Here is a 16,014-nt window from a genome sequence, read left to right on the forward strand (position 1 = left end):
GTTTCATGGTAAAACGCAGACTTTTGACACATTATGTGCAGGGCTCCTGGTACTTAATCTTCATCTGAAGAGAAAAAATTAAAGCCAATACATATTTTCTACCAATAAATTGCAGGTGGATACTGATTCCCAGGTGCAGGAGAAACTCCCCTGAGATCTGCAGGAGAGTCGCAGGCTATTGAGTAGCAGAACAAATACTGGCAGAAAATTACAGGAGCTGATGGAATAGCGCAGAGGGGAAGGGAGGGATGAACTCTGCTCCTCGTCACAGGCTCCTCTGTGGCTACTCCAAAAACAAAGCTAAGAGCAGGTGCAAGAACATATACCCGTCAAAAGGTGCTGTCCATAATAACGCGCTTTTCAACCAGCATCAGAAAAGGAAGCTGGAAAGCAGGAATGGACTCAAGGGGAAAATGAAAAAGAAATGTCAGAGGAAAATACTCCTAAGGTGGAAACTGATGCAGATGGTTAGTTGCCAATAAAAACCATCACTGTATAACAGGGACATCTCAATTTATAGCTTCGAACACTTAAAGTTGTATTTCCTCTTCTCCCTATCTCTGTTAGAAGATTCAGGTTTTCACCCTGCCAAGGCTGGATTGTGCTTATCGACAGCTCAAGACTTTATGCCTCAGTGTGAGTAGTCAAATGTCTAAATGTAACTTTGTATTTAACCAAGGAGAAAATAAACCAGGACTGATATCAGTGAAAATAAAACCTTCCCAGTTGAGATCAGGCGGTGAAAAAGACCGCGATCCTGTCGCCAGCTGAGGCAGAGGTGCAACTTCTGGAGGCAGCTGGGGGCAAGGCTGGGGGTCTGGAGGCGGTGGGGTAGCAGGCTGTAACCCTCTGGGTGTCTTCTGGCAATGCAATTAGTTCCCTGCGTTTGTTGCATTGGTGTTCAGTGGCACCTGGCAGCTCTGGGCAATGCCAAAGAGCAAGTGCTCGATTCCCATATAGGGTAGGGAGAATTCCCATATAGCAAGGCAGGGAACCAAGCCCTGTCCAGGTCACGTCTCAGTCTCCAGCTGCAGAGCTGCCTTCGGTCAAAAGGGCTTGATTTTGAAAGACAGTTGTAATGCGTGTGGTTGTGTGCTTGCAGGCAACGGTGAGCATAAAGGCAGGACTTCTTAGTGTACTTAATAACTAATTTTTTTTCATTTGTGATGGATTTATCTCTTATGTGCTCCCATAAGTGATGTAGAAGCATATAGCTACACTTGCAACATTAATTTTCTCTCAAGCTGATTTCTCAATATTTAGTTCAGAGAGTTCACCATCTGTAAAAGCAGGTAAGTTTGTGAAGTTGAGCCCTTGGAGGTTTATTCAAAATAATGTAGTCTCAATCCATTTTCCAGGTTAGTAAACTTAGAAACAGACTCAGGTTTCTTCCTGCAGCTGTTTGTATAGTCCATGAAATGATTTGTGCACGTATGTGTCACCAAACAAATATTCCAATGCCTTCTCAGTAATAAATAGACTGCGATAATGAATGCACATCTACCAGTCAGACAAGCACGTGATACTGATGCATGCTATAGCATGCTATAAGAGCCAAACTCTGTCCTGTATAAAACCCAGTAAAAATAAACTGCATCTTTGGAGCTACCTTTCCAAGCTAAACTAAGAAAAATTAATGAATGTATTTACATGACCAGAATTTAACACACAATAGGATTTTTTTAAAATACCCAGGAGTCTGCAGGCTGATATGATATTATGCTTTTGCTGGCCTTAATATTATTGTTTCTGTCTCATTTTTGGTTACTCTCCAGTGTTTATTATTAATTCAAATTCTCACTATTAAAGGGAAGATATTATCCATATGGTTAACGTGCTGCTCAGTATGTTCATAAGTTCTCCAACGTTTTGATTAACACTGACAGAAAACCCTTTGAAAACATATGGCCCTATATACATCCTGTCATTTCTAATAATAGCGTACATTCTTCAGTACATTTTCTTAAGAAGATGAATTCAGTCATATTTTAGAAACATGCTAATACTTTGTTAATTAGTCCTTTGAGGTCAGGGGGGAAGAAAAGACTGAATGAAAATAAACTTTTCCTTGAGCAGACACCATGAGCGCTGTAGATAATTTGTGCAACAGAAAACGTGCTATCTATGAGTAATGGTCTCTATATACAGCCAGATTTCTTAAACCAATTAGCTTCTGGCATATTCCTGAAGATATTCATGCTCTATTTGATACGCCAGACCCTTAAAGCTTTAGCATGAAGACTGATTTTGATGCTCATTTCACTGATTAAGTCAGTATTTTGTTTCTGGTGTTGAATTTCTATATTTATACCAATTGTTTCTGTTTTCTAACACCTTTGGGATATCACAGGATCTCAGCGCTCTTCTCCCTTACACAAGCAGGTCTAATACCAAACCTAGTAGAGATATTGTTGACTTAAATTCACTTTGGCTTGCGCAGTAACATGGCATATTTATATGTTAGAATTTGTCCCCAGAGACTATTTCCACCAGGCCTGCTCTGCTGGGATTTTCATCCATTCCTTTCACCATGAGAGTGGAAATTCCCACCTCCATGGTCTCTTTTAACCATCTTTTTCCTCACATAGCTGCTTGTACTACCCATCCTCAGACTCCGCTAGCTCTGTATTTGTTCAAAGAGAAGCGGCTCAGTCACATATTCTTTAACATGATACTTCAGGATGTGACTATGCAAGAATAAGTCAGTTAATCTACATGAAAACTATGCAGCACAATAACACAAATATGTTTTTAGAAGATGAGATATCAATATTGTACTTTATAGACCTGAATATTTTCATACAGCTCACACATGTTCAAAATATACCTACTCAAGTTCTTTCCCCCCAAAGATGTATCATTATTGTTAATGCTGATAATTAATGATGCTAAAATTGCAAAATTGCTATTATAATGATTTCAGCTAGCATCTTACTTTAATTTCTTACTTTCTCCCTTTCTTCCCTGAGGAAACCCCAGAGACATACAGTTTGATTCTCAAAAAAATTCAAAAAGGACTAGATTCCCTCCCCCCCCCCCCCCTTTTCTTCTCTATCTCCTCCTCCTCTTCTTGCTCCTGCTCTTTTTCCCTTGGGAAAAGTTCCTGTCTGAGCTACATCACTGAAGCATTTCTGGGCAAAAAGCCATCAGTCCTTATGAAACTCCATCTCTGACTGTTGCTGCAGATAGGTTTCTCTGAGCCCATCAAGTCTCTCCTTCTCTAGACTCCTCTCAAAGAAAGCGCCTAGTAAAAGTCATGGTCTTTGTCTGTAGGGAGGTAGGCAGAAGCAGCCTGGTGTGTCTGAAAGATCTTTGGAAGCCTCAGGACGAGGTTATCAACACTCCCACTCCTTAAGGACAGGAGAACTTTTCAACTCCCAATCAAACCTTGCCCGTACTGCAGAGAGCAGCTCCCTCCACATCTACTCTGGTGAAACACCAGTCAAGACAAAGGAAATAAAGACCATGCCAACCCTACATGTTTTCCATTTCAGGTATAAAGCACATTTCTTTGATTTTGCCTGCTCTAACATGCATGTGAACAGCATTTATATAATGATACCGAACCAAACACCGTCTAGAAAATGGAACATCATCTTGCATATATAATATCCTTTTTAGGACCTAATGGGAGAAAGAATGAAACACCTCTAACAGAGGTTAGCAACGGCATTCAGAGCTCATCTACAGTAAAGAGGAAGGTAAGATCATAGGGAAACCAGTGCAAGAACTGGAATAGATTGGAAGCCTCCACCATTGATGGAAAATTAAAACAATTTTAAAAAAAACAACAATCACAAATATATTTATGGTTTTATTGCCAAAATTCTGTACACTTGCAATGAATTTTTTGCCCTGTTGTACTGAGTTTCAAGAGCAGTAGACATTTTATTTACTCTCTGTCAAGTCAGATAAAATATATTCTTTTACACTTTGCTTTACACTGTACCTGCCTTTTTAGAGCTGCCCATCCTCCCTGCCCTGCCTTTTCAGAAACTGAGAGACATGAAGTGCCTTCAGACCAGTAACATACGGCAGCCTTGCAGGTAACGACTTGCTACTAATAAAACTGTGCTTGTGCTATGCTGTTTATCTCACGATACTCCTTAAATTACAATACTGTTATTTCACTTTTTTTCCTTTGGTTCTACATTATTTAAACTGCTGCACATGATACTGAAAACTTGAAGACTGTTATCAGTTTAGGAAAAAGGTATTAAATGGAAAAGATTACGCTTTTGGCCTGAATCCAGCAAGCACTTAAATGCATGAGTAACTTTACTCCCATGAGTAGTGTCTTTGAAGCCAATGGGACCATCCATGCATGGAGGAGCACACGTTTGTATAGACATTGGGGAGAGCAGGCTCTGCTGCAAGAGGGCCAGGTTCAGAACTTGGGCCTGCGTTTAGCTATGCGTGTGTGCTCAAACTCATAAGACGTTAACATACTATACATGCTCACTACACTTTTTCCAAATATCAGAGCTTTATTGCTATGTTATTATTTTTTCCCCTCTAAAATAGGCAGCTGTTCTTCATTTTTTTCTTACCTCTATGCCAGATTTAAAAAGAGTCAGGTTTCAGTTTTTCAGAGAAAATAAAACGAATCAATGTTTCAAAAACACAGAATACATATTTTATTATAAAGCATAGGGCTTGGAAATGCCTAAGCAGGTTCTCTTCAGACTGTCAGAAAATAGGCATAAAAACCCAGTTGCGTACCGTAACAACTTTCATTCCCCTCTCTGAAAAGTCACAGGTTTTTTTTACATCTGCATCTTTCCTGTGCCAGTGTTAGCTACTGTTCTCCACCATTTCCATCTTACATAAAAGCTCTGCACAAACTTAATTTATATTTAAACCTTTTGCTTCAAGGTTTATGCCAGTCACCAGCAACACTGAGAGACAGACAGCAGTCAGGTACTAAAAATTCTTGTCCTATGAAAGGCTCCAAAGTTAACCTTCATTTTGTCTCAAATAAGGAAAAAACAACTTGTAATATTTAAAAAAATCATTTAATGGAAAATGTGTAAAACCTCCTAATTAGGAAGCATCAGAACTTTCACTTTGGCATTTCTAACCAAACAAAACATTGCAGCATTACAGAATCAAAATAGATTTCTGTTTGTTGTGAACAAAATACTGATAAAAGATGTGCCTTAGTGCTCTATAAAAACAGGGGCTCAACAGCCCTTTACGTACCTCTTCTCAACCACCAAGAAGATGCATCCCTTCAGGGATGAAAACACATAGCAACACAAGAGACGTAGCCCTAACAAAGAAATTACCTTACAAAGGAACATGGGATCATGACATACCTGAATATAAATTTCTAAAACCTGTCCTAATTCAGTATAGCGTGCTGTTGGCAGAACAACCCTACTGATGTCAATGGTAGCAGTGATGAAAAAGGCCATGCAGGTACTAAAATCTTCCATCAGGCTGGCTTTACCCTGTGCGGACTTCAGGAAAACTTGCTGGGAACCTACCATCTTCTGCAAATAATGCATCAGCTGCAGCCCATGTCATTGGGAATTATGCAAAATTAAACAGAATTATGAATGGCTAAAGGTGGTAGATCGACCCTATCACACTATGTCCCTCTCACGATGCAGTAATACACTGCAGGGTTGTTTTTTTTAAATTAACTATTTACTTCCTACACTGAAACTTACTACTTGTTCATACACACACTCAGACAGCACAGACCACTAAACAGATTTTCCTATGACAATATATATTAGTGAGATGAAGTCTTATATCTAGCTGGCTGATTCAAGAGAAAAAAAATCAATGCACCTACTTATTTCTAAGGGTGGTGAAGCTCTCTGCTACAGATTGCGGTGCCTAATTTGCCAGATATTTCTTTCCTAGCTATTATTGCCTGCTGAATATTTTAAATCCATTGTAATTCAATATTCAGGCCAAGTCTAAAATAAACCTTTTATTTTTTTTCTTTTGATTATTTTCGTTAAAGATATTTTTGTCCTCAATCTTCCATTTCAATCTTGGCCTTTTAAAAGGCCATCTTCAACTTTAAAAGCAGCCTTAATTACTAGACATTTTGTCTCCTACTTGGCAACATAATACAAGATGAGGAAACTGGATGCAGAGTCTAATAAATTTGTAGCACCATCCAGAAGAGGCAATAGGATGCTACACTCTGTTAAAAGCAGGAAACAATTTATACCAAGACCCAGTAACAGATTATTGTACCCCACTTTTCAGGTGTAAAACTACTAGCTCAAATTTTCTGAAGTTCGCTAAAGACAGAAATATATTGACTAATTTTCAAACAGTAGTCAATAGACTTAGTGCTTTATTCTGATAACAGGATTTTGAAGGAGTTTGGTTTTGTCTAAATACTTCTGGGGTGAGAGCTGTATACTTCTATCTGCATCTTTAGAGCAACTAGTTACCTTTGGAAAAAAAGGGGCCTTTTCATTAGCTCGTGTGATTAAAAGTAAAGGAATTGAATACAATGTAATTCTCTCATTAGGGAATACGACTAACTCTATTCCCACAATTTGAGTCCTATGTAAAGCTTTAAAAAGGTCAGTGGAATTGGAATGTCAGGAGTTATGGTCCAGGTCCTATTTATAGAAAGATTACATCCTTTCAAGAACAAGGAAAAAAATGATGACTCATTTCAAGAAAAAAAGAGGGAATTTTTTTTAACACCTGTAAATAGTGACAAAGATGGAAAGAAAGCTGGTAAGTGAGAAAGGCCTGAAAGCAGCAAATATACAAGCAGTAATATCTTCCTGCACTCCTGAAGTGTACTAGTACTTAAAAATGGGATGGGGATTCAGTACTGCTGTGTCATGGGTTCCTGTTCTCTGTGCCTTATTCTAGAAGGAAGGGAGAGGCAGGGTATTTGCAACCATGATAGGATTCCCTCCCTAGCAACACCTATTTAGCTAGCAAATCTTGCTGTTTCTTAAAAGAGTTACTGACTTAAACCAAGTTGGGCAGGAGTGTTCATCTGGAAGGCTCTGCAGAGGGATCTGGAGAGGCTGGATCGATGGGCTGAGGCCAACTGTGTGAGGTTCAACAAGGCTGAGTGCCGGGTCCTGCACTTGGGTCACAACAACCCCATGCAACGCTACAGGCTTGGGGAAGAGCAGCTGGAGAGCTGCCTGGGGGAAAAGGACCTGGGGGCATTGGTCAACAGCTGGCTGAACATGAGCAAGCAGTGTGCCCAGGTGGCCAAGAAGGCCAATGGCATCCGGGCTTGTATCAGGAATAGTGTGACCAGCAGCACCAGGGAGGTGAGAGTGCCCCTGTATGGCACCGGTGAGGCTGCACCTCGAATCCTGTGTTCAGTGTTGGGCCCCTCATTAGAAGAAGGACATGGAGGTGCTGGAGCGTGTCCAGAGAAGGGCAATGAAGTTGGTGAAGGGTCTGGAGAACAAGTCCTACGAGGAGGGGCTGAGGGAACTGGGGTTGTTTAGCCTAGAGAAGAGGAGGCTGAGGGGAGACCTTATTGCTCTCTGCAACTACCTGAAAGGAGGCTGGAGCCAGGTGGGGGTCGGTCTCTTCTCCCAAGTAACAGGCGATAGGATGAGAGGAAACGGCCTCAAGCTGCGCCAGGGCAGGTTTAGGTTGGATATTAGGAAAAACTTCTTCACCGAAAGGGTGGTCAGGCAGTGGCACAGGCTGCTCAGGGAAGTGGTTGAGTCTGCATCCCTGGAGGTATTTAAAAGACGGTAGTTGTGCCAGGGGAGGTTTAGATTGGATATTAGGAAAAATTTCTTCACTGAAAGGGTTGTCAGACACCTGATGATCTTAAAGGTCTTTTCCAACCTAAATGATTCTATGATTCTAAAGGAGTTATTTACCTTTTTGCTCTGCTTCACAATCTTAAAGCATTTTTTTTCTCAGCCTATGGGGTGAGAAAGAAGTACACACATTGTAGAGTGAGGCCTGATCTGGGTGAGAAAAAGCTCTAGTGATTGTTTTCAGAAAAATGTGTAAGAAATTGTAATATATTGTCTTATTCCTTTCTCTGGGTTTAGTTGGCTTTAGGGATTTAGGGGTGGATTTAAACAAAGCTTTTAAAATGAATGTTCAAATTTTTAAAACACTAAGGTGTGAGCTATGCTGGTGGCTCTAAGCTACTGAGAAAATTGTGAATATCACTGCAATACACTGCTATGCATCACATTTTGAAATGTATTTTGTTTTTTTTCAGGTCAAGAGGTGGTTAGGGAAAACAAGAGGTAGCAATAACTTTGTTTACACAGCCAGTGTAATCACTACTGCCTGTGCATTGGGCACTAGAGAAATACATTTATCTCATTTTTTTTAATTACAGACACGGTGTGTCACCACATCTTCACACTTCTAATTTTTTTTACCACACAATATCTACCTTGATTACTTTCACATCTTATTAAATCAGTGACAACGTCAGTTCAATCAGTGGAGTACGGGCTGGTAAGGGTTTATTTAACAACTGTGCAAACTTTTTTATATCCAGGCAACACATGAGATACATGCATTGCATGTCATCTGTGTGTGCCTATGATGGCAGTGATGCAAAAATGGCATTTAAGTGCCATACTTCCCAAGGGTCTCGAAAGACACGGCAGAGTGATGACAAGCACTCCAGAAAAGGCAGCAGAGGAGAAGGAGGAGCTGCGTAGCCCGTCGATGCCCATGGTGTTTTCTGAAGAAATCAGTTCCAGACATGAGCATCTTTTTTGTTGTTCTTTTTTTTTTTTTTTAAGCACTGTCCATTGATTTTTCTGTATTATTCATGGCACTGTACATGTACCCAGGGAGGAGGAAGGGAGAAAGGTGGAGAAGAAGTATTCACACACCCCACTTTAAGCACCTAATTTACTTTCTACTTGGCAGTCATGCTGCTTTATCTAATCGCTGAAGAGAGATTTGCTGCTCCAAAGTGCAACTCAAAGCAGCTGCGTTAGGTCCTTGAGCTGAATTGCGCCCTGAATGACAGCTGTCAAGTGATTTGTCACCAACACCAGCAAGCCCATAACGTTCCCAAATATCTTTCATTGAACAGAAAGTCTTCTAGTAGAACGGCTTTAATGATGGAAGAAAGATTTGATCTGACTTCTATATTAAGTCCATGATAGTGTTAATCCCATAAAAATATAAAACATCCAGAATTTCTCTCTAATAATTGTAAACACTGCTTCCTTTGTCAACTTTTTGATTTATTGGAACTTATTATAGAGCTAGACTTTATTGTATTTGCTTATGATACCACAGTAATCTTTTCCCAGGCTTTCACTTTATTTTGTTACATTTATCTAGCAAGCCAGATTCACACTCCCACAGTAACCATATGGAGAAAAGCCACAAAAGCTGTTAAGTACATTTAATTACTGTTTTGATGAGCTCATATTTTAATTATGTTTATTGATTCTGTGTGTGTTGAAATAGTTTTAGCATTTCAAGAAAAAAAAATGGAATCAATATACTGTAATTACTGGGCATTTTATAATTTCTCTGTGTAATTAAAACTTTCATATAATATTTTTAACACTTTTTACTAATCCTTCAGCTGTGATTGGCTGCATTTCCTTCTATGTTTAGGTAAGCTTTAATTTTCATTCTTCCACAATTTGAAGCTAAGTTCAGGACTAAACATCATTTCCATCCTATATTGTCCTTCCCCTTAGACCTTCTTAGGAAATAAAAAATAACGTGCATATGGTATTTACTAACACAACACGAGTTGTGACACATTGGTATGTTATCCACTTGGAGCCATCAGGACAGCAGTGGTTAGCACTGTAGCAACAGCCTGATGGGTAAGACAGCTAAGAAAGAGGTATTCCTGATGTCTCTGTCACTGCCCTGTTTCATTACAACAGCTGGCATTTTATCTAAAATGGTAAAATATGTTATTTGACTTTAAAAAATCCATATGTCTCTATTCAGGTAGAAAGTTATTTAAGGCTGTTCTTGGACTTCTAAATGAAATTTTCCCTTGGATAGATCTAAACTTTTGGATTATTGTAAAGGAATGGGGACCTGATCGCTTAGTGGTATAACTGGGAAAAGTCCTTTTGTTTGCATCGAGCATAATTTGTATTTCATGGTGAAAGAAAATGACTTTGGACACAAAGTTTGGCTGAAAACATCTACAACCACATATTTGGGCAGTAGAATGTTGAGGAACCATGTAGAATGTTAAGCTTTTAAAGTCATTGCATGTCATGACGAAGAGAAGCATGTTTTTCTCCATGGGTTGTACCTTATGAGGCAATTTTTTTTTTTTTTGCATATAAGTAAATTAGATAGTATTGATTTATAAATCACAGATACTGCTCTTGCTCAATCACCTTACATGCCTGTTGACCTAGATGAAAGGACTTGCTAAGCAGGTCCTGTGTATAGGAAAGAGTTAGCAGTGACAGCATAGGCATTTTTAACAGAGAGACCTGAACAGAGATTGCTTTCACCAGACACAAGAATTGCAATGATATTACTGAGTTTTGAAATTTCAGGATTTCTCACGTGATGAAAATTCCATCCTCAAGGGAGCTCTGATGTTTGTAGACATGAGATGGTGAGCTTCAGACCTTTCTCTTTTACTTTGTCTCTGGGTTTTAATTTCAATCGTATTAAAAGCAAGAAGTAGTGTCATACCATTCAGCCATCAAGCTCAGTTTTCATTTATTTGCACCCTTGCATGCCACACGGACAGCGAATTAAAGAAAAACCAAGTCAACAGCTTGCATTTTAAAAGTCTGCTTGTAGATGCATCATTTTCACCCTTCCAGTATACTTTTGAATCTCTGACAAAATGCTAGGTTACTCTGTGTTCCTGACAGTCAAACGGGATTTGTTACATGCAGAGCTATTCTTGAAGTATTGTACCCTTGGCTCTCAATCTCAATCTTAAATTACCAAAGAGAAAGAAATATCTTTTCTGTGGAACTCATCTTAACTTGACCCCAGGCATATAATTTTAGCAGGGCTGGAAACTAGGTGCTGGCTGAGGAAAGAGAAAGGACTTCATCTATCTTAGTACTGTATATTACCTGAGGGTCACGAGATTACTGTGAGAAGGGGCAGAATGTATGACTCTGGTAACAAAAAGAGGTATCAGGAGCTGAAAGAGAATATTTATGGGAAAAAAACATGTGATAGCAACAAATAGAGCTACCTGAAAGAAAAGTAGAAAGCATAGATAGGAAGAATACAGAAACAACACATAACTGTCCATTTGGAACGGGATAGGCCATGATTAGAGAAGGTTCGGGTGTCATCTTGACCCCCAGAGAAAAGGCAGTGGAAGAGGAGGGAACAGGGAAATAGCGTGGAGGCACAGAAAGGCCTCATTTGCTCCTCTTTGGAGCACTTACCAGAAGGGTGAACCTCGGTTCTGGCCAACTGCCCCTGCTACAGACCGGGAGAGCCCCATAGACGTTATCAGGAGTCAGAGCAGTAGGACTCTGCAGAAGTTGCTCCAGAGCCTCGTCTGCCTGTTACAAAATAGATTTCACTGAGTTTTCAAGCCAGGCTGGAGAATCCTGCTGCAGCAGTGCCAGGAACAGCAGGAGGGATGGGGAGGGAGATCACCGACTGGACCTGGTGTCCTCACTGCTTGTACCTGCCACTGAATCTGCAGGGTCTGGAGGGGTTTCCATGGGCACCAAGGTGCAAAAGAGCCCTATGCTGGGCACCTTTTGGAATCTGCAAAACAAGCATCAAATTCAGTGTTCACCAAAGTCACCGTGAACAATTTCCTTTGATATCAGCGATGTTTTCATCAACCCTTAATGCACTTTTTAGACAGCCTCATTTCTGTGTGTACATTCCCTTCATACTCTTTATGGTATAATTCAAGCATATTTGTTTCCTTTGTTTCTGACACTAGTTTTCTTCTACCATCCTTTAATAATGCCATTTTCTCTCAACATAAAACACACGCTACACACTTAAATATGAAAAACTGATCAAATAGATACACCTGGGAAAATGAAATGAGAGAAGAGTTAAGCAGTCCTAGTTATTTCTTACCACAATGTGGAACTCTCCATTTTAAGATAAAAGGCCAAAATCTCTGCAAATACACCACTATAAACCCAGCTAATTCTCTTGAAGTTGGAGGAACTATTCGTGGTGTTTGCCATGGAGAAGCCAGTCTTTTCCCAGGAGCACTGTTTGATATATCTCTGTTGACTTCTATGGGAGTGGAGAGGACATGCAGGAGGATTTGCCAGCGTAGCACGCCTGATTAATTTAAGCACACATTACTCATTGAAATAAAGGATTTCAGATAATTGAGATTATAGTGGTGAAATGGTTGATTAGACTAAGAGCTGTAAGCTGCATGAATTAGGATCAGTGTCAGCCCTAACTTTGAATTTCCTGGCTTTACTATGTGTGACAACATTATTGTTGCTTCAAGATAATTTCTTGGGTTTTTTTAAGGAAAAAAAAATGAAGAATAATAAAAATACTCTACTTCCAAAGGGCTGCTTTGCTGTTCTGGGCATATACATACAGTTTTCAAACAGCTTGTTATTCACCCGTTAGGCTGGTAGAGCTCCTCCAAAGTGATTTCCATCTAAGGGGTAAATACCCATTTATAAACTTCTTTGCAACACTGTATAGTTTACCCGACAAGCCAAAATGGCTCCTGCAGATGCATTACAACTCCAGACAACCATGTGGATAATTTTCAAGAGAGCAGCTACCTATCAGAAAATCTTTTGAACATTGGTAAATGTGTAAGTACAGCACGTATGTTTCTCAGTGTAGTATCTCAGCTGTTTCATTTCTCTCTTTTGCTCAATATTCAGGCCCTTAAGAGTTCTGACCCTGGCTCCAGTTTGGCAGTTTCACACACATAAAAGTCTTGTTCATGCAAGTTTTGTGAGCCACCAGACAAAAAAAAAAGATTTTTTTGCTGACCTTTTTTTGCGTTGGATCTCTAAATCAGAAAACCGCAATTGTTTATGAGAAACATAATCAGGACCTTTTCAGTTTAATTAGTAGCATGGTTGCTGCTAATTGTCCATGATCTTTGCCATTAGACCGAAATGAGATAAAGAATATAGGTGAATTAATCATCTGTGAGGACAATGAGATGACTGACCCACAGTTACATTAGACAGGACAATAAAAATTATATTTGTCCTCTAACTGATGACGGGAAAAAGAAAATTTCTGATGTGCAGGTTATACTTGTGTTTCTGGCATGTTTGGGGAAAGTGTCCAAACAACAGCCAGAAAAAGACGACTGGACTGCCAGTGCCCCTTGCATCCAAGCTGCCTCTACAGATTTGCACCCCAGGTACTTCTCATGTTATGAAACAACGGTCAGAAACACCACCAGGAGAGCTGTAACCCAGCAGCACCCAGGAGGTAAATTTAAGACCTCTCTTCCCTTAACATATCTCCCCCTTGCACTGTTGAAAACCAGAACCCTCCATCCTCCAGATTTGATCTGGAGCTCATCAGTCTATCCTTAATCTGATGAAACCTGTTAAATTTGAAATCATTCCTCTGAACTCCTCCAGCTGCAATTATGAGAGAGTAAGGTCATGAACATTCAAAGTCAGTTAGAGCTAATAAGTTTAATAATTTCATCAAGTCTAACACCTTTTTCATGGAAACACTGAAGTCAAAGACTTTAGGAAAATTTTGATACTTTAGCAGCACATTTTAAGACCTGCTGAATATTTCCAAATTGTTCCATTTTAAGTAGTGCTTTAAGGTATTTTCCAAGCACTGCTCAGACTACCTTTCATTTTTTGTTCACTTTTGTTTATTCATTGTTGACGGAGTGATTCAAATTTACTGATTAACACATTTAAACTTAGTACTGCTGCAGATGTTTTTTTCTTGCCTATGAGCAGAGACCCTAAATTTTGCTTTGTAAAAGATTAAGAGTCACAGGCAGTTGCATCTCATTACTTCTTCGAATAAGAAGTTAAGAGCCCAAACTGAATGACAAGCTGATTCTTTATGTGTGGGAACCTGCTGATTTGCTTGCTGAGTGCTTGCCAGTTGAGGACCATTACTGGGAAGAATCTTTTTTTCTTCACTTGGCTTATCCACAGAAAGTAATCACAGGAGGTTACAAAAAAAAGGCAAAAAAAAAAAAAGCAAACAAGCCAACTCCAATTATCAGAAATGATAGCACGAGTCCATCAGAGAGACTTCTGTGACGTTTCATGTATGAACGAATCTGTAAATTTCAAAGGATTGGAAGGAAAGACGTAGCAAAGCTGCCAAAGTCTTCTTGACATCAGACACTGCCCAAAACAGATTTTCTTGTAGATATTATAGAATCATAGAATCGTTTAGGTTGGAAAAGACCTTTAAGATCATCGAGTCCAACCGTTAACCGAGCACTGCCAAGTCCACCACTAAACCATGTCCCTAAGCACCACATCTACTCACCTTTTAAATACCTCCAGGGATGGGGACTCAACCACTTCCCTGGGCAGCCTCTTCCAATGCCTCTCTACCCTTTTGATGAAGAGTTTTTTCCTAATATCCAACCTAAACCTCCCCTGGCGCAGCTTGAGGCCATTTCTTCTTGTCCTATCGTTTGCTACTTGGGAGAAGAGACCGACCCCCACCTCGCTACAACCTCCTTTCAGGTAGCTGTAGAGAGCGATAAGGTCTCCCCTCAGACTCCTCTTCTCCAGGCTACATATTGATGTCACTAAATCTCACAAGGAGCTGCACAGCTGTAGTAAATGAAAATTTGTCTAGAAAAAAGATTGCAAATGGTGTAAAATTTGTTATCACCATCAGACTCTGTGCAACAACTATGAGACATACCCATACCCTGCTCACTGCATGTTTCACAAAAGTATCAGTAAACATGAAGGCTCACCTCTGTACTATGCATGTCCATGCAGTCACGCACATGCACATAGACCCCTTCTCCCCTTTCAGGATTACATTCTTCTAAAAGAAGGTTGAGAACGAGGGGTGCATATTGTCCTCAGTGCATCTGCCTGTGGGAACGAGAGACCTGTTTTGTCGACTTCTTCCTTCAGCCTATCAAGAATTTTGTTTCATGAAAAAAACCCCACAACAAACCAACACGAAAAATACAGGGCCCAATTCCTGCCACATCAAATTTCACTGCAAACGTAGGAGCACAAGAATTGTGTAAGAGTCGCATTAAGTACCGGATTTCATTCTACTCCACGGGAGATTTATCTCTGTTGATAAGTGCAATGCACTGAAAAAGTCAGGTACCAAAGACTGCCTTCAAAAGAATAGTGTAAAAGTGAAGAAAAACTCAAACTAACAGAAAACTGCCAGGGAAGAAGTGGTTGAACGCTTTTGCCATCCGTTAATAGGTTGTCAGCTGGCACAAATAACGATTCCCCTTACCTGGGGGTCACTTTCCTGCGTACCCATTTCCCCAGCCGCTCCGAGCAGGTCACTGGGGAGGGGGAAATCAGAGTGTTCACCATCATAGGGAGAAATCAGAGAGGGTACAAGGTTTCACTTAGCTTTAGATTAGTCTAAATTAAATAGAGTGGCCTGGGGAGGGGTCTCAGCCTGCAGGGCAACCTGATAGTGAAGCTAGAATCACAGTCTATCTATGTTCTAAATTGATGGCAATGAAAATAATACTCCCCAGACACAAAAGTACACTTGTTTTCAGATTAATGCATCCTGAATGTGAGCTTTTCATCTCCTTTCTGAATGAGTTAACGTGTGCTCGTTTGCCTTGGCCAGAAAGTGAACTGCAGATTCATTATTTGGAAACTTATTTGTGCTGAAGTCCATGAGGCCAGTGGCTTGGGAAGATGAAAACAGCTTTCCACAGGCTCTCATTTTGGGGAAAGCTGGTTGCCCAGCGCTGCCAACTGCATTCCCAATGAACTCCTCCATTTGCACATTATATTTGGGCTGAAATTCAGACAGCGAATACCTAACTGCTCTCAGGCCTGATCCAAGGATCTCCAACAGCTCTTTGTGAGGGTAAATGGTGCATTTGAAAAACAATTCATACTGCTCACCCAGGAGCCCGAGAATGCTGTCATCTTGCACTAG

The 16,014-nt window shown here is 40.2% G+C and overlaps 1 long non-coding RNA gene across 1 annotated transcript; it reads right to left on the minus strand.

Moving 5' to 3' along the window:
• Positions 1 to 11,370: 11,370 nt before the first annotated feature.
• Positions 11,371 to 14,962, minus strand: LOC148054868 (uncharacterized). Its single transcript, XR_015706283.1, has 3 exons — positions 14,837 to 14,962; positions 11,594 to 11,676; positions 11,371 to 11,465 (listed from the first exon to the last, which is right to left on the minus strand). It is a non-coding gene; the product is annotated as an uncharacterized LOC148054868 (long non-coding RNA).
• Positions 14,963 to 16,014: the final 1,052 nt, after the last annotated feature.

This window comes from Nipponia nippon, unplaced genomic scaffold (genome assembly GCF_047370975.1).
Source record: "Nipponia nippon isolate SJK-2023a ecotype South Korea unplaced genomic scaffold, ASM4737097v1 scaffold_3, whole genome shotgun sequence".
NCBI lineage: Eukaryota > Metazoa > Chordata > Aves > Pelecaniformes > Threskiornithidae > Nipponia > Nipponia nippon.